General features: G+C 45.7%; 1 protein-coding gene across 2 annotated transcripts in view; it reads right to left on the bottom strand.

Annotated features, from left to right (window-relative positions):
- Positions 1 to 24,252, bottom strand: part of LOC147722897 (TGF-beta receptor type-1-like) — a 1,593,949-nt gene that overhangs the window by 1,258,779 nt on the left and 310,918 nt on the right. The gene's annotated exons all lie outside the window — the stretch shown is intronic.

Genomic DNA, 24,252 nt, shown 5'->3' with positions numbered 1-24,252 from the left:
CGGAGGGGAGGGGGGGGGCAGCGTTCAAAGCACATCAGCGTGCATAAATACGAAAATGTTTTTATCTATCACGTACTTGACATTTTAAAGCTTTTCATATTTGCTATTAAAAAACCAATGAAATTCACAGAAAAAACCATAGGTTATAGTGGATATATAGTTAGGAATTTGCATTTACAAAACCTTGAAAATTCAATGAAAAAACCATAGGTTATAGGCCATATATAGTTAGGAATTAGCATTTACAAAACCTTATTTTACTCGCATAAAACCATTGAAATTCCATATATAGTTAGCTAACTATAAGCGCTAACTATATATCGCGCACCCGCAATCCACTGCTGATGATGTCACATATTACATCATTCATGACATGGTCAGTGACATCACTGATGACATCACTGATGACATCTCAAATGACATCACTGATGACAACTCAAATGATATCAATGATGACATCTCAAATGACATCACTGATGACAACTCAAATGACATCACTGATGACATCTCATTTGTCATCACTGATCACATCACTCATGTGATAATACAATGAACCTCTTCAGACTCTAATATAACCTTACATACACTCAGTATAAACAGACACTCACAGACTGTCACTCATCCATGGAGTTACTCACACACCTAGTCAGTCATGCAAAGAATCAATCACACCTCCATTTCCTCAACTATACAGTTATACACATCTTACTTATTCAAACATATAATAACACATATTTACTCTCTTATATAATCCCTGATACAAGCTCACAGTGATCGATACAGCCACTCACACATTCACTGGCTCTTATGTTCAGTTATTTATATATCTCAACTCTCACATGTATTGTGTTTTACATACGTACTTACTTGCACATGTAGCAATGAGAAATCCATTCACTCACCAACACACCCATGCACAGTCAACCGCCCATATAGCTGTTTCCACGTGCACTTTTGAAACCATACATCTAGTGAATCAACTGCTCACACATCTATGCACAGAGTCACGCACCTCCCAGCCACCCACACACACACTCAGCCTCCCATTCAAATATTTGGGCAACCAATCAATAACCCATATGGCCACTCTTATAGCTACTGATCAACACATGCAGCAGCTTACACAACAACAAACATACTGATGCACGAATTAAGACAGTTTACTCACTAACCCATGTACTCAGTGAGACACATTTAATCACTCACTCATACAGTCAGTCATGCACCTACTAAATTCTTCATCCAGACACTTATACATCCACTCATTCTTCAATATGTGAAACATATTTAAACTTTACAGACACATACAATCACTGGATGTTGTGATCAGTGATGTCATCAGTGATGTCACTGACCATGTCATGAATGATGTAATATGTGACATCATCAGCAGTGGATTGCGGGTGCGCGATATATAGTTAGCGCTTATAGTTAGCTAACTATATATGGAATTTCAATGGTTTTATGCGAGTAAAATAAGGTTTTGTAAATGCTAATTCCTAACTATATATGGCCTATAACCTATGGTTTTTTCATTGAATTTTCAAGGTTTTGTAAATGCAAATTCCTAACTATATATCCACTATAACCTATGGTTTTTTCTGTGAATATATATATATATATATATATATAATGCTACTTACCAGTATGCATCTGTTCTTGGCATGTAGAGCTGCAGAATCCTACATTTAGCAATAGATCGCCACCTGGTGTTGGGCTCGGATGATTGCAGGTTGTTGTTGTCTTCTTCGAATAAGTCTTTTGTAGTCACGAAATAGGTGACTCCTCCCTTGGACAATACTGCGCATGGTCATCGACTCCATCTTCAGATTGTTTTTCGCCATGATGGGAAATGAGTAGAAGTAAAGATAAAAAGGATGTCCATGCGTGTGCATCTAAGTAAGATAAGTACTGGAACGGATACAAGTCCCGGGGAGGCGGGACGGCATGTAGGATTCTGCAGCTCTACATGCCAAGAACAGATGCATACTGGTAAGTAACATTTTCCGTTTGAGGCATATGAGCTGCAGAGTGTACACTTAGCATCGATTTGCAGCAGTGTCTCCCCTAGCGGTGGTCGCTTGTATCCGTTGCAGTAGTTTGAAACAGTGTTCTAAGGACAGCTTGGCCCACCGCAGCTTGTTGCTTGTCCTGTACATCAACACAATAGTGTTTAGTGAAGGTGTGTGGTGTAGACCATGTTGCTGCCTTGCATATGTCCTCTAGTGGTATATTTCCTAAGAAAGCCATAGAGGCTCCTAGTTTGCGAGTGGAGTACGCTCTAGGAGGAATTGTTAGTGTGTGTTTAGCTTTTTGATAGCATATTTGTATACACTTTACAATCCACCTGGCAATCCCCCCCTTAGAGATGGGGTTGCCTTTGTGTGGGGAAGAGAAAGATACAAATAATTGTTTTGTCTTTCTAAAGGATTTAGTCCTATCTGTATTGTATATATAGCTCTTTTAACATCTACGGTGTGTAAGGCCATTTCTGCAACAGAGTCTGGGTTTTGGAAAAACACAGGTAGCTCTACACATTGGTTAAGATGAAAAGGAGTGATAACCTTTGGCAGAAATGTTGGATTAGACCCAAGAACCACTTTATTAGGATGTATTTGAAAAAATGGTTCTTGTATTGTGAACGCTTGTATTTCACTAACTCTTCTGAGAGAGGTGATGGCAACAAGGAAAGCAGTTTTCCATGTTCGGAATTGCAATTCCCACTTGTGTAAAGGGTCAAAAGGGGGTCCCATGAGTCTTGTAAGGACAATGTTCAGGTTCCATACAGGAGCAGGTGGTAACCTAGGTGGGATTATTCGTTTTAATCCTTCCATGAATGCTTTGATTGCAGGTACTCTGAAGAGAGATAGATGTTGCCTATTCTGTAAATAGGCTGCAATTGCTGCGAGATGCAGGCGTATGGAAGAATACGCTAAATTGGACCTTTGTAGATGTAAAAGGTAACAAATGATATTTTGGATGGAAGCATCCAGTGGATCAATGTGATTATTGTTACAATATATTGCAAATCTTTTCCTCTTAGCGGCATAACACGCTCTGGTAGTGGGTTTTCTAGCTTCTTTAATGATGTTCATACAGTCTGGTGGTAGGTTTAAGTAACCAAACTCTAAGACTTCAGGAGCCAGATCGCCAAATTCAGTTGGCTTGGTTCTGGGTGTCTTATTTCTCCATGGTTCTGTCTTAACAGGGAGGGCGTGAGCTGTAACTTTTGATGTGGAACCAGCGAGAGATCTAGTAGTGTGGTGAACCACGGCTGACGTGCCCATGTGGGAGCTACTAGTATTAGTTTGAGAGACTGTAGTCTGAGTTTGCGCACTACTAGTGGAATGAGTGGAAAAGCGTACGCAAATCTGCCTGACCAGTTCATCCATATTGCATTCCCTTCCGACCGTGGGTGTGGAAACCTGGCGGCGAAGGTTGGGCATTTTGCATTTTCGTGGGTGGCAAAAAGATCTATCTGTGGATGTCCCCACATTTGGAAGAATGGCTGAAGAACTTGTGGATGTATTTCCCATTTGTGAATCTGTTGTGACTGCGACTCAACAGATCTGGTATCCGATTGTGAATTCCTGGAAGGTGTTCTACTATCAGATGTATGTTTTGAGGAATGGCCCATCTACAAATGTTCTGCGCAAGCTGGGACAGTTGCAGAGAGTGTCCCCACCCCCCCCTGTTTTTGTATATAGTACATGGCTGTCATATTGTCCGTCTGGATTAAGACAGCTTTGTTTTGTACTTGCAATTGAAACGTTTTGAGTGCTAGGAAAATTGCTAGCAGCTCTAGATGATTGATATGGAACAGTCTTTGTTGGTTGTTCCATTGGCCTTGTGTGGTATAATGTAAGAGATGGGCTCCCCATCCTGTGAGGGATGCGTCTGTCGTGAGTACTATGTGTGGAACAGGCTCGAGGAACGGCCGTCCTCTTGTCAAGTTTTTGGTGTTCCACCATTGCAGAGAGCGATATGTACGGCTGTCTACCAACACCAGGTCTGTGGGGTGACCTTGAGCCTGATTCAATCAATCAAGCCAGGTCTTGAGCTTCTTCCTGAAGGAGAGGTGGTCTTGGGTCAGGCGCAGGTCGGTCGGGAGGGAGTTCCAGGTCTTGGCGGCCAGGTAGGAGAAGGACCTTCCTCCTGTTGTCGTTCTTCGGATGCGGGGGACGGCGGCGAGGGCGTGACTGGCTGATCGGAGATGGCGTTTGGGAGCGTAGAAGTTGATGCGGTTGTTGAGGTAGCTCGGGCCTTGATCGTGTAGGGCTTTGTGTGCGTGGGTGAGGAGACGGAAGGTGATTCTTTTGTTGACGGGGAGCCAATGCAGGTCTCTCAGATGTCCGGAGATGTGGCTGTGTCGTGGGATGTCGAGGATGAGTCTGGCAGAGGTGTTCTGGATCCGCTGGAGTCTCTTCTGGAGCTTGGCGGTGGTTCCGGCGTAGAGGGCGTTGCTGTAGTCCAGTCGGCTGGTGACGAGGGCCTGGGTAACCGTCTTCCTGGTCTCGGTGGGGATCCACCGGAAGATCTTCCGTAGCATGCGCAGGATGTTGAAGCACGACGAGGAGACGCCGTTGACTTGTCTGGTCATGGAGAGGGAGGAGTCCAGGATGACGCCCAGGTTCCGTGCGTGGTCTGTCAGTTTGGGTGCGGTGCCCAGGGCGGGGGGCCACCAGGAGTCGTCCCAGGCGGAGGGTGAGGAGCCCAGGATGAGGACTTCCGTCTTGTCTGAGTTCAGTTTCAGGCGGCTGGTCATCATCCACTTGGCTACGTCTTTCATCCCTTCGTGAAGGTCGGCTCTGGCGGCGGCGGGGTCGTTGGTCAGGGAGAGGATCAGCTGGGTGTCGTCAGCGTAGGAGATGATGTTGAGGTTGTGCTGGCGTGCGATGGCCGCGAGGGGGCTCATGTAGACGTTGAAGAGGGTGGGGCTCAGCGAGGATCCTTGAGGGACGCCGCAGATGACTTCGGTGGCCTCTGACTTGTACGGTGGTAGTCGGACTCTCTGTGTTCTTCCGTCGAAGAAGGAGATGATCCACTCCAGTGCCCTCTCCTGGATTCCGACGTTGCTGAGGCGCTGCACTAGGGTGCGGTGGCAGACAGTGTCGAATGCCGATGAGAGGTCTAGGAGGATGAGGGCCGCTGTTTCTCCGTTGTCCATCAGGGCTCGGATGTCATCGGTGGCAGCGATGAGGGCGGTCTCGGTGCTGTGGTTGGCTCGGAAGCCAGACTGTGAGGGGTCGAGGGATCCATTTGTCTCGAGGAAGGCGGCCAGCTGCTTGTTGACGGTCTTCTCGATGACTTTGGCTGGAAACGGGAGGAGCGAGATGGGGCGGTAATTCTTGAGTTCGGTGGGGTCCGCTGTAGGTTTCTTGAGTAGGGCGCTGAGTTCGGCATGCTTCCAGCTCTCCGGGAAGGTGGCGGTGTCGAAGGAGGTGTTGATGATGTCCCGCAGGTGGGGTGCGATGACAGCGTCGGCCTTGTTGAAGACGTGGTGAGGGCAGGGGTCGGTTGGAGATCCGGAGTGGATGGAGTTCATCATGCGGACGGTGTCTTCGGTGCTGATCGGAGTCCAGGCGCGGAGGGTGGTGGTGGGGGGCGGTGGTTCGGTCGTGGCGTGCGTCGGTTGAGTGCTGAAGCTGTTGTGTATGTCCGCGATCTTGTTGTGGAAGTAGGAGGCGAGGGAGTTGCAGAGGTCTTGCGATGGGGTGATGTCGTTGTTGCCGGCGTTGGGGTTGGAGAGCTCTTTCACGATGTTGAAGAGTTCCTTGCAGTTGTGTGCGTTGTTGTCCAGCCGGTCCTTGAATGCAGTTTTCTTGGTGGCGCGGATCAGTTGGTGGTGTTTCCGGGTGGCAAGCTTGAGGGTGGTCATGTTGTCCGGTGTTGGTTCCCTTCTCCAGGCTTTCTCGAGGGCTCGGCAGTTCTTCTTGGAGCTCTTGAGTTCGTCGGTGAACCATGGGGCCTTCTTGCTGCCGGGTCTGATGGGCGGGGTCCTCAGTGGGGCGAGTTCGTCCGCGCAGTTGCTGATCCACTTCGTGAGGTTGTCGGCGGCCTGGCTGGGGTTCGCTGAGCTGGCTGGAGGGTGCTGGCTCAGGGAAGCGGCGATTCCACTGTTGTGCTAGACATTCTTGTAATGGGCGCATTTGCAGTCTTGCTTGTGGAACTATGAAGATGCTAGATGCCATCATGCCTATTAGTCTCATGAACACTCTGGCTTGGAGAGGCTGCTGGTGTTGAAAAATGGATACTAAGGTCTGAATGCTCTGTATCCTGGCTGGACTGGATAAACTAGAGCTATAGATGTGTCTATGGTAGCTCCTAGGTACTGATGCACATGCGAAGGCTGCAGGTGCGACTTGGTGTAGTTTATTGTCAACCCCAAGTTGTGCAATGTTTGAATTATCTGATTTGTGTGTTGGACACATTGACTGAATGATGTTGCTTTTATGAGCCAATCGTCGAGGTAAGGGACACCTGTATCTGTTGTCTTCTGAGATGTGCCGCTACTACTGCTAAGCACTTTGTGAACACTTGTGGTGCTGCTGTGACCCCGAATGGAAGGACTTTGAACTGATAGTGCTGTCCTTGTATGACAAACCTTAAATACTTCCTGTGAGCAGGATGTAAAGGAATGTGAAAATAGGCGTCCTTTAGGTCTAGCGTTGAAAGAAAATCGCCTTGTTGTAGTAGTGGGAGTACTTGTTGCAGAGTGATCATGTGAAAATGATCTGATTGTATGTAATGGTTGAGGGGCCTGAGGTGGAGAATTGGCCGTAGTGTCCCGTCCTTCTTGGGGATTAGAAAGTACAGGGAGTAGACTCCTGTTCCCTGTTCTTCTAAAGGAACTAATTGAATAGCATCCTTTTGTAGAAGCGCTAGAACTTCCTGTTGAAGCAGAGTCAGATGGTCTGTAGACATTGGACGCTGCCTGGGTGGTATGTTTGGGGGGGTTGCTGTGAGTTCTAGGCAGTAGCCATGTTGGATAATCTGTCTCACCCACCTTTCTGTTGTGATGGAATTCCAGACAGGTAGGAACTGTGATAATCTGCCCCCCACAGGAGTGGAATACTGTAGTGGAAGCAGAGGGAAGTCACTGTTTGGGAGTGAAAGAGGAGCAGTTGTTGTTGTTGTTACCTCTAGCTCTTCCCTTATTGTTATTGCCTCTGTATCCTCCTCTAAAGTAGCCTTTGTTAGAGGAGGTCTGTGTGTGCGTTTTGAAAGATGATATTGTATCTGCACCGGTTTTCTTGGAGCCTCCTCTATAATAGGAGCGGCGAAAAGAACTTCTAGCCTGTGTGGTTTGTAATGCTCCCATAGACTTAGCTGTGTCTGTGTCCTTTTTCATTTTTTCTAGTGTAGTGTCTACTTCCGGCCCAAACAATTGATTTTGATTGAAAGGCTGGTTCAAGATGGTAGTCTGCACCTCCGTCTTAAACCAGGAAATGCGTAACCACTCATGTCGTCTGAGTATAACACTAGTATTGACTGCTCTGGATGCTGTGTCAGCTACAACTAGTGCACATTTAATTGAGGCATTGGATATTAATTTGCCTTCTTGTATGAGCTCTGTTGCCTGATCTTTGTATTGAACTGGTAGGTGCTCCAACAGTTTTTCTAATTGATCGCAGTGAGCCCTGTCATAGCGTGAGAGAAGGGCTTGTGTATTTGCTATGCGCCATATCTTTGTAAACTGCACAGCAATCCGTTTACCTGATGCATCAATAACCTTGGATTCTTTGTCAGGCGTGTCACCCGAAGTCTGGGAATTAGCTCTTTTCCGTGCATTGGACACTACTAAGGAGTCTAGTGGCAGATGTCCCTTAATATAGATTGGATCAGATGGTGCTGGTCTATATTTCTTTTCTATTCTTGGATTTAACACTCTACAACGCACAGGGTCTTTAAATATTTTGACTCCTTTGATCATGGGTAGTATTTGTGTAGACCTTTGTGACTGCTCAAATGTGTCCAGTAAAAAATCCTCCTCAATGGCATCAGAGTGCATTGTAACCCCGTGGTAAAGGGCAGCTCTATTGAAGAGGTGATTAAACCCAATGCTATCTTCTGGAGGGGAAGGTTTCGTTGGGTAGGACTGAGGATCAGGAATGTCAGGCACATTATTTGGTGGGTACTCATATATATCTTCATCTGTAGGATATGTATCTGGGTTGATACCTTCATCTACAGGGTATGTGTGTGGGTCTGGTGTGTCATCCCCCCACCTATATCATACTCATCATCAGTGTGGTGTGATGATGCAGGAGATTGAACAGGAGAAATTCTTGGTGAAATGTAAGAAGGAATAGGGGAGGAAGAAGGTAAAGGAGAGGAAGGGTGCATTGGCGAAGTTGCACAATCCTTTTTGGCAGGAACCACAGGTAGAAGTTGCGTGTCTGCTGATCTCTTCTTGTGAGGAATAGCTTCCACATGTCCAGTTTTTGGGTTGATATAGACCTTCTTTTGTTTAGGATCTGGTCTAAACAGTTCTTCTTCCTCTACAACCTTCTTCGGCGTTGATTTTTTCGGTGCCGATACAGGTTGTTTTGTGTTTTTTGGTGTAGGAGGCGTTAAGAGTCCCGTGGCAAATTTTTCGGTGCCGAAGGTCGTTTTGGCTTGGTAGGCTTGTTAGAGGGTTTAGGTGCCTCTGAATCAGGCCTTGGAGTCTTTGGTACCGAGGTTGGAGTTTTTGGAGTGGAAGCAGATCTTGTTGGCTTTGAGGCATCGGACGCTGGCTTTCCATCCCTATTCTTGGAACCGGAAGGTTTCGGAGCCAGAGATTTTTGCGGATCCAGTACAGTTTTTGGCTTTGACACCGGTGCATCTTTAGGTTTGGGTGCCGAAGGATCTTTGTCTTTGGGCACCGAAGGGTGTTTTGGCTTCGGTGTCGAAGAATCCTTCAGTGTCGAAGGATGTGTGTGCTTCGTGCCGATGGAAGAGGTGGAATTGGCATGAAGGGCTTGGTCGGTGCGAGGCACCGGAAGGCGCAGTTGTTTTCCTTGGAGCCGAGCCCGAAGGCGGGGCGTCTGAGGGAATATTTCGGTCTCGACTGGGCCCCATGGGCGGAGTGCTGACCGTTGCCTTTGGCTTGGGCAGTGTCTGTGGTGCAGGGGCAAGAGTACTCACAGGTTGACGAGATGGAATCGAGTCATCTTAGGCGGCGAGTGGAGCCTCGTCCTCGGAGAGGTCTTCTTCGAAGATCTCCTCCTCGAAGATGGCCTCCGGTGCTGGAGCCGGTCTCCTCATCTCGTGTCGACATGTCCTTCGATCCCGAGTGGTCTTCTTCGATCGGAAGGATGCACAAGCTGTGCAGGTCAACTCGTCGTGTTCCGGTGATAGACAGAGGTTGCAGACATCGTGATGATCGCTATGAGGGAATTTTCCTCGACATACCAGGCATCTCTTGAATGGAGTTCTGTCCATGAGGCGTAGGCCGTACGGGGCCGATAGGCCCAACAGCCCGCGTCGACGCACCGGAATGTAGCTGATTCTGTCGAAAGTAGTCTATTCGATGTTGATATTGTTTGTATAAAGTTTTACGCTTCGAAGTTGCTGGAAAAGTTTTTCTAGCCGGAGCGGAGAACTTTCATCCGAACCCAGTGGCGGAAAAAAACAATCGGAGGATGGAGTCGATGACCATGCGTAGTATTGTCCAAGTGAGGAGTCACCTATCTCATGACTACAAAGACTTCTCCCAAGAAGACAACAACCTGCAATCATCCGAGCCCAACACCAGTAGGCGATCTAATGCTAAGTGTACACTCTGCAGCTCATATGCCTCGAACACAATATTCTGTACTTAAAAACCTGCAAGGAAGAGAGGGCCTTCTCAGTCAGGCCGAGAAACGATTACTGTACTAGCAATATCCAAAGGCGAGAGAGTTTGTAATATTTTAAAATACAAATCTCTTTTTTAACGCAATCCTTGCTGATTTGTCATGGAAACCAGGTGTCCTAGAGCAACTATGACTAAATCTAAGACAGGAAGGTGAGACATACAAAATCAAACTCACGAAACGAAATGAACTCAGAACCAACTGTCTAACTTTAATGGAACTCAACAGAAATGTATATGCTCTCACAAGAAGATACAAATACTTTGTAAAGGTTTATCACTTAACAGGCACCCAAGAAACGATCGCAAGACAAAAATATTTTACATGGGCTTGCCCCACAGGAAAAACTCAATCAAACTTTCAGATAAAGGACACCTAAAAGGTGGTCTTACTGGAGGTTTGTAAATTAATGGTAAAACAAAAACTGAGAAAATATATAGGAGGAAATCAATCATGGAAAAGTGGTAAAGTACTAGCAATTGCAAGGAAATACAAATAAACCGAAAATGTAAGACTACACCTTGAAGAAACGATCATTTTAAGGCACTACAATAAAAAATAAATAAAGTGGAAAAACTAAATCTTATATGTCTGACATTAAAAAGTACATTAGATCAGCAACTGAATATACGACGAGACCGTAGTGTACCCCATATCAGACCTTAGTTAGTTTCACAAATTTCTACTATACCACTTTTTTTTTTACAATTCGAAAAAACTGCATGACTTCTTAGTAATACTTTTAATTCGTTTTTATTTTTTTATACTTCTTTTTATTGTTTTCTGCAACAGCAGTACAGGTATTGTGCACATTACAATACAAAAAGTGGAGAACTCCATGTCCCAATTGAAGTATAATTCATTAAGCCCCTCCTGACTACCCCTGCACTTTCGGTAGGTAGAGTCTCTCACAAACAATCAGGAGTTTTTCTAGTACAGCCAATTTAGGCCCCTTTCCTGCAGCCAAGGACCCCAAATTTTGGAGTATTTCCTAATGCATCCTCGCATTTTACAAAATGCCATTTCTGCAGCAGTGCTAGTTTATTCTCTGGCACAAATCAGTCACTAAGGGAGGATCGTTCACTGCGACACTGGATTCAAGCTAGCCTGGCGATGAGGGGTGATGCCCCAAAACGGGAACCAGGATGCTTGTTTCTGGTAAAACCAGAACCAGGATGCTTGTTTCCGGTCCAGGGAGGACCTGGCTTGGCAGCTTGGGCTGGACTGGTCCGATAAGGAACAGGGTCAAGACTGATTTGCATATGGCTGGGTCCAAACTGGGGTTGCGTGGTGCACAAAAGAATAATGGTTTAAACCCAGATCCCTGTGACTGGGGGTGAATGTTTGCATTGTTCAACATTCCGTCTATCAATTGTTTAATTTACATTTGTCGCCCTAGGTGGTAAGGGTATGCCCAGACATGGGTCCTGTGCTCACTGCGCCACTGGATTCAAGCCAGCCTGGCTGATATGGGGTGATGCCCCAAAACCAGTCCCAGGAAGCTCGTTTCCGGTCCAGGGAGGACATGACTTGGCAGTTTTGGCTGTACTGGTCCCGTAAGGAACAGGGTAAAGACTGATTTGCATATGTCTGGGTCTAAACTGGGGTAGGGTGGTGAGCAAAAGACTGGAGTTGAATGTTTGCATTGTTCAACATTCCACCCATCAATTGTTTCATTTACATTTGTTTATTCTCCTACATGAATCAGTCAATAAGGGAGGATCGCAGATTCTCCAATGACATGCAATATTACGCTGGCCACTAGGAACCTTATTCCAATTAGGGTCTTAGTACCGGTCGTTCCCTTCCAACTGTCAATGAGTCCCAAGATTTATCATCCTAGGGTCTAGCTCCTTTGGGTTGCCCCCCACTGGCGCCAATAGCTTATGAATTTGTTGCTGGTATGTCACAATTTTGGGACATGACCAAATAACATGCACAAATGTGCCTTGTGTGTGTACAAAGTGGGAACAATAAGGGAAGGGTGCCCTCCCCATCTGCCACAGTCTGGTCGGTGGTAATATATTCTGTGAAAATACTTGAATTGTAAGAGCCTGGGGCAAAAGGCACTGGCAAAATTGTAGGAGGCAATCATTGCTTCTACCCATTTCTCTTCTTTGAGTTGACCAAGGTTTTTCTCCCATTTCATTTTCTAGTGTAGAAAAGGGCCTGGAGTGTTGAGAAGCGAAGATGAATTAATCCAAAATATTCCTTTCTTACCCAGTTGATCAATTGTTAATTTCTAACCGGTTGAATTCGGGCACTGCCATAAGCCTCTCTCTATCAGGTGTGAAGGTGTGGCAAGTTTTTAGAATTTAAAGAATTAAGTGTTTGCTAAGGGCAAATTTTTTTGCCAACTGCGCAAATGTTGTAATGTGGCTCTACGCCCACACATACCATAACTTAGAGATACCAATGATGCCCCATGAGTGAAAACTTTTCAGGGCTGTCACCTGCGGGAGCCATGTTGAGTGTCAAAGTAGGGTTTTACTGGGCAATTTACCTTGCCACTGGATGTGTTCAAGCATATTAGTAGGGCTCTGTGATAGGTGGATTAACGTGTAGGATGGGGACTTCATACAATAAAGTATACGAGTGTTGTGGTTCTAGGAATTATAGCTTTAATCGCACAGTGGAGTCCAATGTATCTGAAAAGAGTCATTAAGAGTAACTTACTGCAATTTTCAGAAATACTGTTGTAAATCATTTATTCCCAAAACACCCACCTTCACAGGAAACTTCTCGAATTAGACATATGGTGTGCCACTGGCATACAGGAAATTACTAAGCAGTGACCGTAGGAGTTGAAAGAACTGTGCTGTCTGCAGATAGATGTAGTTTTAGTTGGCGTAGAGGAGGCATGGAGGTGTAAGCATTTCAAAAAGACCTGGCCTTCCGACTATACAGAGGGGCAGAGACACCCATTCTGTCGATTCATGTTTAGTTTGCTGCAACAGGGGGTAATATTAACGTCCCAGATTTTAGTTTAATCATTAATTATCATCATGCCTAAGTAATGGAAATCATCAACTGCAACACGCAGTTAAATCTCACACGCCTTACTCTGAATGACTAGCCACCAGCAGTGCAAAGTGGACTTTTCCCAATGTACCAGGAGGCCAGACGAGTCTCCATATATCTAAAGCCTTTGAGTGAGGCGTGGAATGGTATGAGTAGGCCGCTGGCTATAGAGGTATAAGTTAACAGCATATAATGGACACTTTATCCTCAACTTTGCAGTGCTATGGGAAACCAGTCAATTGCACTTCTGGGGCATTTTATTCTGCTAATGGTTCAATTAGCAATGCAAATAGGACTGATGAGAGTGGACCCTGAAGCATGCCACGCACAGTGGAGAAGGTGGGAGACAGTAAAACATACCCCGACCTGAGCGGAGGGGTCTGCATAGAGTGCTGCAACATACTACAGGCAGCAGGGGTAAAGGCTTGCATCAACAGGCCCAGACACAAGAAGGGCCAATGGAATGTAACAAATGCCTTCTCAGAGTCCACAGACAACTTAACCGCTGGGCCACTGCGTTCCCACAAGTGCGCAAGGGCTACCTGGAGGCACTGGAAGCACCGGAAGTAATGTTTGGTGCCACTGGCCAGAATATAGCAGTTTTGCTCATTACGTGTTAGGGTTAGTAGAACTTTAGATAACCTGGTGGCCAAGTCTTTGGCAAGGAGTTTTGCCTCAATATTTTATAAGGAGATGGGTCGATATGAGGAGCATGGAGTGGTGGGCTTACCCGATTTCAGGATTACAGCAATAAGGGCACCCATCAGGTCTTAAGGGATGCCGGTGGTCACTGCATCCTCAAAGAGCAGTTGCAAATAAGCAGCACCATATTTCTTAAGGAAATCCAGTGGGAATCTACTGGACCCTTGGACACTCCCAGAAAGCATGCCGATTACTGCACAGTCAATACCATCCACTGTGATCAGGAGCTCCAGCTCACATCAAAACGCCTCTGAGAGCACTGTCAAGAAGAGATCAAAGACTATAGGGTGCTTTGCATTCGATTTGCGGGGGGTGGAGGGGGGTTTGTCTAGCATGTAGCACGGTGTAATATTTTGCAAAAGCATTCGCAATGCCGAAAGCATACGTAATCAAATGAGCAGAGGCACCCTGCATTGAAGGGACCAGTCTTGCATCCATCTCAATGTTGGCAAGCCAGTAAAGCAATTTGCCAACCATGTCTCTTCATTTGTAAACTCGCGGTTGAAGAGTGCAACCAATCATAGCGCCCTCAGTCTAACAGTCTGTGCCCAAGAGTAATCTTAGGTGCCTCCTTTTGCTGAAGGTTTACCTCAGCTTGTGTATGACAGGTAGACATTTCAAGGCGCCTGATTTGCTCCTGTAATGATGCCACCTCCCCTCTCTACCCTTGCCTATAGAGTAAGGCAATGCACAACATCTCACTTGTGTTCTGAATGCCTCCCATAGAGAAGACTGCAAGGTAGCTGAATCCTCAATGTGCTCGAAGTACTCCACAACTGTGTCCCTGAACAAATCGACCAATTGCTCATCTTTTAACCCTTAGTTTCCCAAACTGTATGCCGTCAAACCTAGCCAGAGGAGCTGCGCACCAATCACTTTAATGCATTTAATGTTGAAGGGTCTGTTGGCTTCAGTTAAACTAATTAGAATTAAACGCATGATGTCGGTGATTTGTATGTGACATGCCTTAAACTGTTAACGTAGTGCCTAATTGATGGCATGTCGAGGGAGATGACCTCCATATTTCACTGGATCCCCACATTTCAACACTCTCAAAGTAAGTGGAAGAAGCCTGATTAAATTTGTTACTCATTAATACGTTTGTTTTTTTCCAAATGTGTTTTACACCAATGCAAGTAATCGGGAAAGTACAGTTGTCCTGTCTATTAGACACAAAGTATTATTAAGTGTTGGCATTTGTACTCAAATCATAGGTAGTTCCAGTACACATTTCTTTCAGTACACACACATTTCCAGACAGGCCTGCTCTCTCCTTGAGTATAGGGAAGTTAAACACCATATACGTCAAAAAGCCAACATTTGGAAGCAAGAAAGAGGGACGATTAAAAAAAAAAAAGAAAATCGGAAGAATTTATTTTACTTGGATTGATTTTGAGGCAATTTTAGGGAGGAGACAGCAAAAGTAAAGCTGTGGTTTAAAAAATCACGAGTCACCCAGCTGAGACAGGTGTGTTGGCACATATGACATGGGTAGAAATGGATGTGCATGTAAATATTCTTCAAGCGCTCAAACTTTGGCAATGGAGCCTACATGCATAGGGATGCTATCTAGCACTGTCAGTGGGGTAAAATAGTTTGAGAGGGTACTCTAAAAATGCCCTAAGCAAAGAAGTGTGACTAGGAATATTTTATTAGACGTGCTGCCTTAGTAATATGAAACACCCTGCTATAAGATTATATTTAATACCTTCATCATCTTCATCCCAATTATTTACAGGGAGAAAAATGGAAGTACTCCTGAAGCCGGGCTCACATCCACCCCACCCTCCAAAAAAAGTAACAGTGCGGAGCCAAGGGCAATGGCCAATGAGTCAAGGGAGTAGCGGGTCAAAAAAGTTTTGGGAACCACTGTTTTAACCCCTTTGGTGCTGGTGTCAGCTAATAGCAGACACCCACATGCCAACCCAAGTTCATCTGTCGGCCATAGACAGACACAGGGTAGGGCTGTGCAAGCACTGGAGGATTCCTTTGAACCAAAGCGTGGGGGGTGACGCAGAATCATTTCTGCATCAACCCACCCCCCCCCATTCCCCCCCACCCCCCCAGCCATATCAGCGCCCTCACGTCATTGATTCCCCACCAAGCAGCAAAAAGAAGCAGGTGAGTGCTCTCTTACACTCTGGTGGAAGGAAAATGGGGAGACTGGCCTCCCTAGGTTTCAGGAAAGCCTCGTTGGAAAGGGGAGACTGCCCTGTCCAACGAGACCTTCCTGAAACGGTTTCCTGGCTGTGGATAGTGGTCACACTGAGATCCACAGTCAGGAAACCCCTAGGCCAATAAATGAACCTCTTGCCACGGTTTTTTAAAATAAGTTAGCTAGGTGGGGCCCTAGGGTGCCTCGGTATGCCACGTAATACTCCTGCGGAAGAAGCGATGTTGCCATATGTTAAGCGCTAGACCTAGTTTTTTGGCCGATGCCCGGTGGAGCTACCTGATAGTTATAGAGGCGATTGCCCCCTTGGCCGTCACCTACCCAGCCGGAACCGGGCACCCCATTTTACAATGATGGCTTTGTCTAGGAGTACTCTTGTATGCATTGGTGTGACCACTTTCACCACACAATTCAAAAGTGTTTCTCTGAATTATTTGTTTATCCCACCGGAACTGTCCAACTAACTGAGTGGCCCAATATAAGTTGTAGACTGTCTTGCAGGGACATCTTTGTTGTATGGAACACCATAGCTGTAGAAAGACAAGTCAACGAGAACAATTAACAGACAACATGCCTGCGTCGCAGCTCTTTCCACTTTCCTTAAACTACTCCCAGCCTATACTTTTACCCTAGAAGCATTGGCAGTCTTTTAAAAAATAGTTAACCGTTGATGCATGAGCCTAACTCTTCGGTTGTGCGCAGTTATGTGTTGCTGAACCTTCCCGGCAACACAATTTGGTCTCTCACTACCATCCACGCCCACTGATATGTTCTGCATCTGGACCACTTACAGTCAGGTGTTGAATTGAGGTCTTGTTGTGGCAGAAAAGCATTCTTTCGAAAGCACTGCACACCTAGGACTGGTGCCACCTGTTAGCCCCAGTAGTAAAGGATCCATACTGTCCTTAACCAGGGTCGGGCACCCTTCCCGTCAGTTTGTTGATCCGATCTGGGCATCCTTACTATGATGGATTGTTTGGACTTCCGGTTAGATGTTCTTAAAGAATAGGTTTTCTGAATTTTTTTTCTGGCACTTCCACTATTCATGTTATTTTTGTGCAGTTTTCAGCATCCTCCACTCGGATAGAGAGCCAGTGGGTCTCTCCTTTTTTTATCCTCCTCTTGAAGATTCTGTAGCATGGTTGTGTTTCACCACCGTGCAAATGATTGTCCCAACCCTTTTGCTCCTTATCATCCATTTTTTCTCTTCTGTTGCAGCTATATGCTGACTGCCATCACCACTTGCACAGCATGCTGTCATGTGGGTACATAGCAGCTCATTTGATACTTCAAAGGCCTTCATGAGGAGGTCCGGTTTCCTCACCTCACTGACAATTTTCCTCTCCGTCTGCTGGGCCAGCCAGTCTTGAATGTTACTCTCTTCCATTCTCCCAGGATAGACTTCCAATGGGCACAACAAATTCAGAATATCTGACTAATTGTGCTGAACAGGTTGGGAGCCAATCTAGTAAATGGGTATCTTGCAGCGCAGCCAGACATGCCCTCCTTCCAAATCCTGGCAGCTTCTGACTACAACCGGACAGCTTTATAGAGCTCTACAGCAGCGGGACAGGGGAGCCTCTAGTCTCCCAATCATCCCAGACATTAAATTACGAAAACATCCAGGGACCAGACATTCCAGAAGCCGAAGTAATCAAAATCATTAGTCGCATGAGGAACGATGGCGTGCCAGGGCCCAATGGAATACCTGCTGCAGTCTTTAAATCGAACCGATCCTTTTGGGCAGAACTCTTCATGATGCTTTTTAACCAAGCCTTTCTTACAGCCACAATTCCATCTACTAGGCAGGGCACAATATTACACCCAATCTACAAAAAGGGCAACCGCCTAAACCTGGCCAATTACAGATTAATAGCGCTATTGGATCTTGAAGCCAAGGCTTACGCTCGCATTCTGCTGGCTGAATTAGAAAATTGGGTCACAGAAAATAGTATCCTCCCTTGTACCCAGTCAGGCTTCAGATCGGGCTGCTCTACAACAGTCAATATAACAGCGCTGGCCTATTTGTCCTGGAAGGCTACTCTGGGTAACAATCCACCCTTATTCTGCTATTTTGTGGACTTCAGTGCAACATTCAACAGAGTCACTCGAGGAGTGCTATGGAATAAGCTAAATTCTTGGGGAATATCCTCCACACTTCTCTCTGCACGGATGTCACCACACCAAAAGACCTGGGTGAGGATCAAAACCAGTGCCACAACAGTATCTGTAAAAATGTCAACAGAAAACGGATTAAAACAAGGCTGCGTATTAGCCCTGCTACTTTTCAATCTCTATACTGCCGACTTACCAAAAGCACCTGCTGGTGCAACCTCGGTTGCCCCAAAACTGGGCGATGAGCGTCTCCAGACCATGCAATATGCCGATGACATTGTCATCATGGACCATACAAGAACGGGCCTACAAAGAGCACTCACTGCCCTTAACATGCCTTGGCGGGCAGAGCAAAAGGAGGTTTGCTGTTTCTTCTCTCCCTGGAGTTAAAAGGCTCTGTAAAAAGGCTTGAGATTGACTCCCCACATTGTTTGATTTTGGAGCTTAGAACTCACAATCAACCAAGTTTTTTATTGGTAAATATTTATAATTCGGGGGAGTGTGATTATGGAAATCAACATTTAAGTACCCTGAATTATTTTTTTATGGATTATAAATCAAAGCATTCCACATCTTTCTATTACGTTTTATTAACGGGCGATTTTAACACGCATCTATGTGATCAACATTGTTTAATTGACGACCCACATGGCTTTATTCATGCCTCTGTGCCGCATTTTGAGCACACCAGGCGGGGCGAGTGCCTTGAGTCTCTTTTAACTGAGGCCGATCTTTTTGAAGTAAACGGTGTTAATCGCCGTTGAGCGATCATAACCCAGTTATCTTAATCTTGGATACAACTTGTGGTATTCTGGGCAAGGGAGGTAGGAACCGGGTTTTGAATAATGTGTTAACCTGTGACCAGGGGAGGAGGCTTAGATGGGCTAATATCACTCCAGATATATTTTTTAAAGGCCTGTGGGAAAACTGCACAGACGGCATTACCATCTGTTTTGACTCCCTAAGTACCAAGGGAGGGGTACTTAGAGCCTTTGAGGGTATTTGTATTCAGATAGGTCTTGATTTAACTATTAAAACCAAATTGAGACCTAAATGTGGCCCAAAGTGGTTTGATATGAAATGCTCATCCGCGCATCGTTCTTTATCCCTTGGCCTGAAAAAATCAACCTCGGGATAGGGATTTGATAGCCAGGTGCCCCCATCGTCAGAACCTACGGACTCACATTGTGTCATATGCAGACTACACCCAGCTCATCCTCTCCCTATCCAACGAGCCCAAATCCGCCAGACTCAACTTTCGAGAAGGCATGGAAGCCGTCGCCAAGTGGATGAAAAACAGCTGCCTACAACTAAACATGGGCTCAAACCCCGACGCCTGGAGCGACATCTGGTGGCCCACCGGCCTCGGAAACCCCCCAACCCCCACAGACCATGCACGCAACCTGGGAATCATCCTGGACTCCGAGCTCAAAATGGACCGCCAGATCAACTCTGTCTCATCTTCCTGCTTCCACACCCTCCGCCTCCTTCTTAAGACCTTCAAATGGAACCCCCTCGAACACCGAAAGACAGTCACTCACGCCCTGGTCACCAGCAGACTCGACTACGGCAAAGCACTCTACGCCGGAATAAACAAAAACCTCATCCGCAAGCTACAGAGCATCCAGAACGCCGCTGCAAGACTGGTCCTCAACCTGCCAAAACACTGCCACATCTCCCAGCACCTGCGCACACTCCACTGGCTCCCCGTCGAGGCGAGAATCACCTTTAAGATGCTCACCCACGCACACAAGGCCCTCCACGGCACCGGACTAGCATACCTGAACAGCCGACTCAAATTCCACGCACCCCAAAGGACCCTACGATCAGCCCAGCTTTCCTACGCCGTGGTCCCCCGCATCAGAAAGACCAGATCGGGAGGCCGCTCCTTCTCCTTCCTCGCGGCCAAAGCAACATCGCTCCCCATCTTCGCAAGAAACCTCAAAACCTGGCTCTTCGACAGACCCCCTCCTTGATGGAATGGAACCTGCGCAAACACCCCCCCCAGCGCCTTGAGACCCTTACGGGTGAGTAGTCGCGCTTTAACAAACTCCTGATTGATTGAGGTGGAGGAAGGAGTATGAGTTAGTCCTTCACAGGCGGAAAGATGAGATCAAGGAAGAGGCATGGAACTCTTTATTGTCTGTGGAGGTGTTAAAGGATAGCTCCAGGTTCTGGACCATCATCAGTACTCCATTTTTCTCAGGCGAGGATAATGAAGCTCAGGATTGTAATATTAGAGAAGATCAATGGCTTTCTCATTTTGAGGCGATCAATGAGTCAAGGGGGCCAGGGGATAGTACTCCGTGGTTGGCCCTATGTCAGGATAGTATGGCGATTGAGTTTAATGACTTGGAAATTGAGAAAGCAATAAAAGGCACTGCTAGTAACAAAGCACCGGGCCCAGACGGTGTTCCTGTAGATCTCTTTAAAAGTAATCCTCAATTCTGGGCTAAAATCCTTGTTAAAGTTTTTAATACTGTAGGTACAGCAGGCTTCCCGGCCTCCTGGTCAAAATCGATTATTATTATTCCCATTTTTAAAAAGGGGCAGAGAGAGGACCCACGGTTTTTACAGGCCAATATCCCTCATCGACTCCTCAGAAAATTTTGGGAAAGGTAATTTTAGCTAAAATCACAGATCGGGTAAATGAAAGGGATATCCTGTCAAACATGCAATATGGATTCAGATGTGGGAGGAGTACTATGGATCAATGTTTAAATCTGTATCTTTTAACCCCTTCGATGCTCATGACGAGCTCAGCTCGTCATGAGGCACGGTTGAGCTGTGCTCATGACGAGCTGAGCTCGTAATGAACAATGGGAATGAAGGCAATGCAGCACAGGAGGAAAATATCTCTAGCACCCAAGGTGTTAATAGGCAAATACACTATGGCCAAGGAGGGTTGTTTAACAATGGCTTTTATGGATTTATCCAGTGCATTTGATCTGGTTAACAGATCAAAGCTCTGGAATATTTTATTAGAAAAGGGACTTGATCCCTGTTTAGTTTATTTTTTAGCTAATCTCCACCAAGATCTCAGAGCCTCTGTTAGGCTATCCCAAGCTGGCGACTGTACCAGGTCTTTTAAATCGGACAGGGGCGTACGGCAAGGGTGCATCTTGGCACCCCTGCTCTTCACTCTTTATGTGAATGATCAGGACAAATTGCTAGTAGAGGCAGCCTTGGACATTCCGTGAGTGGGAGGGTGTCCAGTTCCTGTCGTCCTTTACGCGGACGACGCAGTTCTTTTGGCCCGTATGGCTGTAGGCCTACAACGGCTCTTAGATGCTTTTGGGGCATTTATGATCTCACTGGATCTGGTTGTGAACAATGGAAAGTCGCACTCCATGACAGTAGGTCATTGACCTAGAAAGACTTTTTATTGTAATGGTTTGGAGGTTTCTTCTGTGTCCTCCTTTACTTATTTGGGAGTTCTTTTTGATGACAGGTCATCCTGGGTCCAACAACAAAAGCCCAAAAAGAATGCAGTTCTACAAGCTTCTTCATCCCTGTTAGGATTTGCGCGACGTCTGGGGGCCAGACCGATAGAGGCTATCCTAAAGGTCTATGACGCCAAGTCTTTGGCTATTGCGGCCTATGGATCTACCATATGGGGATATAAAGATCAGGCTGGCATCCATATAGCGGAAAACAATTTTTTAAGGAGTCTTCTGTCCGTCCCACAATCGACCCCATCGTATGCTATACATCAGGAGTTAGGGATGGGTTATGTTACTGATACATTGAGAGCAGGTCTGTTGCTTTGCTGGCTCAAAACTTGGCTGAACCCCGAACTAACCCTGAATCATTTGATCTTATGAGATTGTATAGCATTGGATAAGTCTGTAAAAATCAAATGGGTGGCGTACGTAAAAAGTATGTTAATTAAATTAGGACTGCCAGAGCTCTATGAGGATCCTGACAAGATTCGGAAGGAGGACGTGTTGTGAGGGAAATTGAATTTTAAAAACCTCTTGTCAGTGGAGCGAGAAGAACAGGAGCTATGTAAACCCTTAGTTAGGGCTCATTACCTGTTAAAAACATCTATTAACACTGAACCTTATCTGTTAATTGTTAATAAGTCGTACCACCGCTGGCTTCTAAAAAGGCTCCGTTTTAATTTGACCCAACTAACATTGGGAGATTATCATGGATGGTGTAAACCTGAAGATACTGATCCTTGCCAATGTGATGATTTTCACGCCCCAGGAAACAACATTTTATGATGTTTTGCGACTTTTTCACCAATATTCGCAGAAGATATCTGTTACCTATACTGAGAGGAAGAGGTTTCACTCAGGCTAGACAAGCGCTAGTTTTTCTTCAAGCTTTGTGTAACCCTGATGACATTTTTAATATTGCATTCTTTTTGGTAGCAGCAGTGAGGATTAAGAACAAGAGAACTTTGAGGACGAGTCCATCCAAAGGTACTACTCATTAGCTATCGCCTAATTCTAGTTTAAGGGATCTGAATATGTGTTAGGTTCCATTATGAATTTTCATATCGCCCATGTATTTATTTTTTTCAAAAATCTTTATTACAAGAAACACTCCATTACAAAGCACATCAGTTTACGTCGGAAGATCATTGGCAGTATGTACAATACAATTAACAAAAAAAAACCTCAGCAGTAACAATGCGGCCCATGACCACAGACCAAGCTCCTACAGAACCCACATGCAGTACCTAGGCACCTACCACACCCCTAACTAGACCCTCCCCTCCCCCATGTAACCTCGTCTAGTCCCTACACCACCCCACCCCTCGAATGTCACTTGGTTCCCTCAGTTGAGATTGATTGCGCTCCAAGCGTGCACTTCAGGCGATGTCTTTGTCCCAACTCCTTAGACAGAAGAAACAAGAAAGGGTCAATTGCAAACATCCCGTCACCCCATCGCCTATGTATTTTTAATGTTATGTTTAAAGATTTGTAGAAGTGTCTATGTTTATGTATTTTTTTTGTACTTTTATCATTTTAAGTAATCAAATAAAGTGACTGACTGACTGAATGTACAATATAAAGAACAAACTCCTGATGAATGAGTCAAAAACTAAAGTCATGACTGTTGGGAAACGTCAAAGAAACAAAATCTTGTCTTGAAGAGTAGGTGGGTCACAAATAACCACCTGCACCAGCTACAACTATTTGGGAGTCTGGTTCAATGAAAGGGCAAATCAAGTGGTCCATCTTAAACACCTTCGGTCCAAGGGAGCCGGTGTTATACATAGCCTGAGGCGCCTTAATCGGCAGTTGCACAGCCCTTCTGCCAAGCCAATTTTAAGGGTCTGACACGCCAAATTGCACCCAGCATTATCTTACGGCCACCTGGCTTTTCCAGGCAAAATGGACCAATTTCTTGCGAATTATCAAACAACGGCCTCTAAGAAAATATTTTCCATACCCCAGCATGCAAGCAGGGCCAGGCTGAGGCTCGAGTTGGGCCTGGCAAGTGCAAACCTTCACTGCTTAAGTGACAATGAAATTTTACATCCGTACCCTGCGCGCCTCAGCTCAATCCTTGAAAGAACAACTTATATTTATATTCATGGACAAACACTTCCCCTGGTACAGACTGCTGCATCTGGCCATTTCCACATTGAAGATTGAAACCACAAACCTCACTAATCCAGCCATTCCTCTGTCAATGTGGAAAAAACTATAAAAAAACTAATTATCTTAATGTCATTTGAGAGAGACAATGCTCGCCTTTCTGAAAATCCAGTCTTCATAGCCCTGGACGCCACGTACATCAAAGGGAAACATAAACCATATTTTAATTATTCTCTTCAACCACAGACACGCAATAAAATTATTTGAGGCTTTTAGCCCTTCCAATCTACGACTTGTATCTGCTTTGGGCTCGGAGGAATGGACAGCTAACGTGTAGGCTTTGTAACTACCCAGATGAGTCTTGGCTACACCTGCTATGCTTTTGCCCTCGCGTTGCTCATGACCGTCGTCGGCTACTGCTCCCAGTCTATCGGGATATGCTGCTCAGGCATTGCAGGGAAGCAACTGATTTGTGCTTTAAAAACAACTCCGCTCAATTTCTTGCAAGGGCTGGGAAGTTTATTAACATTATTTTAACCACATTGCACACAGCTCACAGCTAAAGAAACATGAGACAGCACCCAGGGGGTCAAATCGGATCATCTTGCAGGGCCCAACAACACACTTACAGAGATAGCTCACTAAGAGCTATTGAAGCATTCTCAAGTTCCTTCTTATACTGCCACTGTACAAAAGGACTTTGCTGAAACCTAGGTATTGGCAACTGCAACAAACCCTGGGACATTCCGATATTGCCTTTTGCACCTCACACTTCTCTTTTGGCTCTAAATGGTTACATTTAACATTCCAGCCATTGATCAGAAATGCTTCTTGGAAACTGTTATTA

The sequence above is a fragment of the Lissotriton vulgaris genome, chromosome 4_1 (assembly GCF_964263255.1).
Source record: "Lissotriton vulgaris chromosome 4_1, aLisVul1.2, whole genome shotgun sequence".
Lineage (NCBI taxonomy): Eukaryota > Metazoa > Chordata > Amphibia > Caudata > Salamandridae > Lissotriton > Lissotriton vulgaris.
Note: the sequence above shows the minus strand (reverse complement) of the source record. Positions and strands in the feature narration are given on the sequence as shown.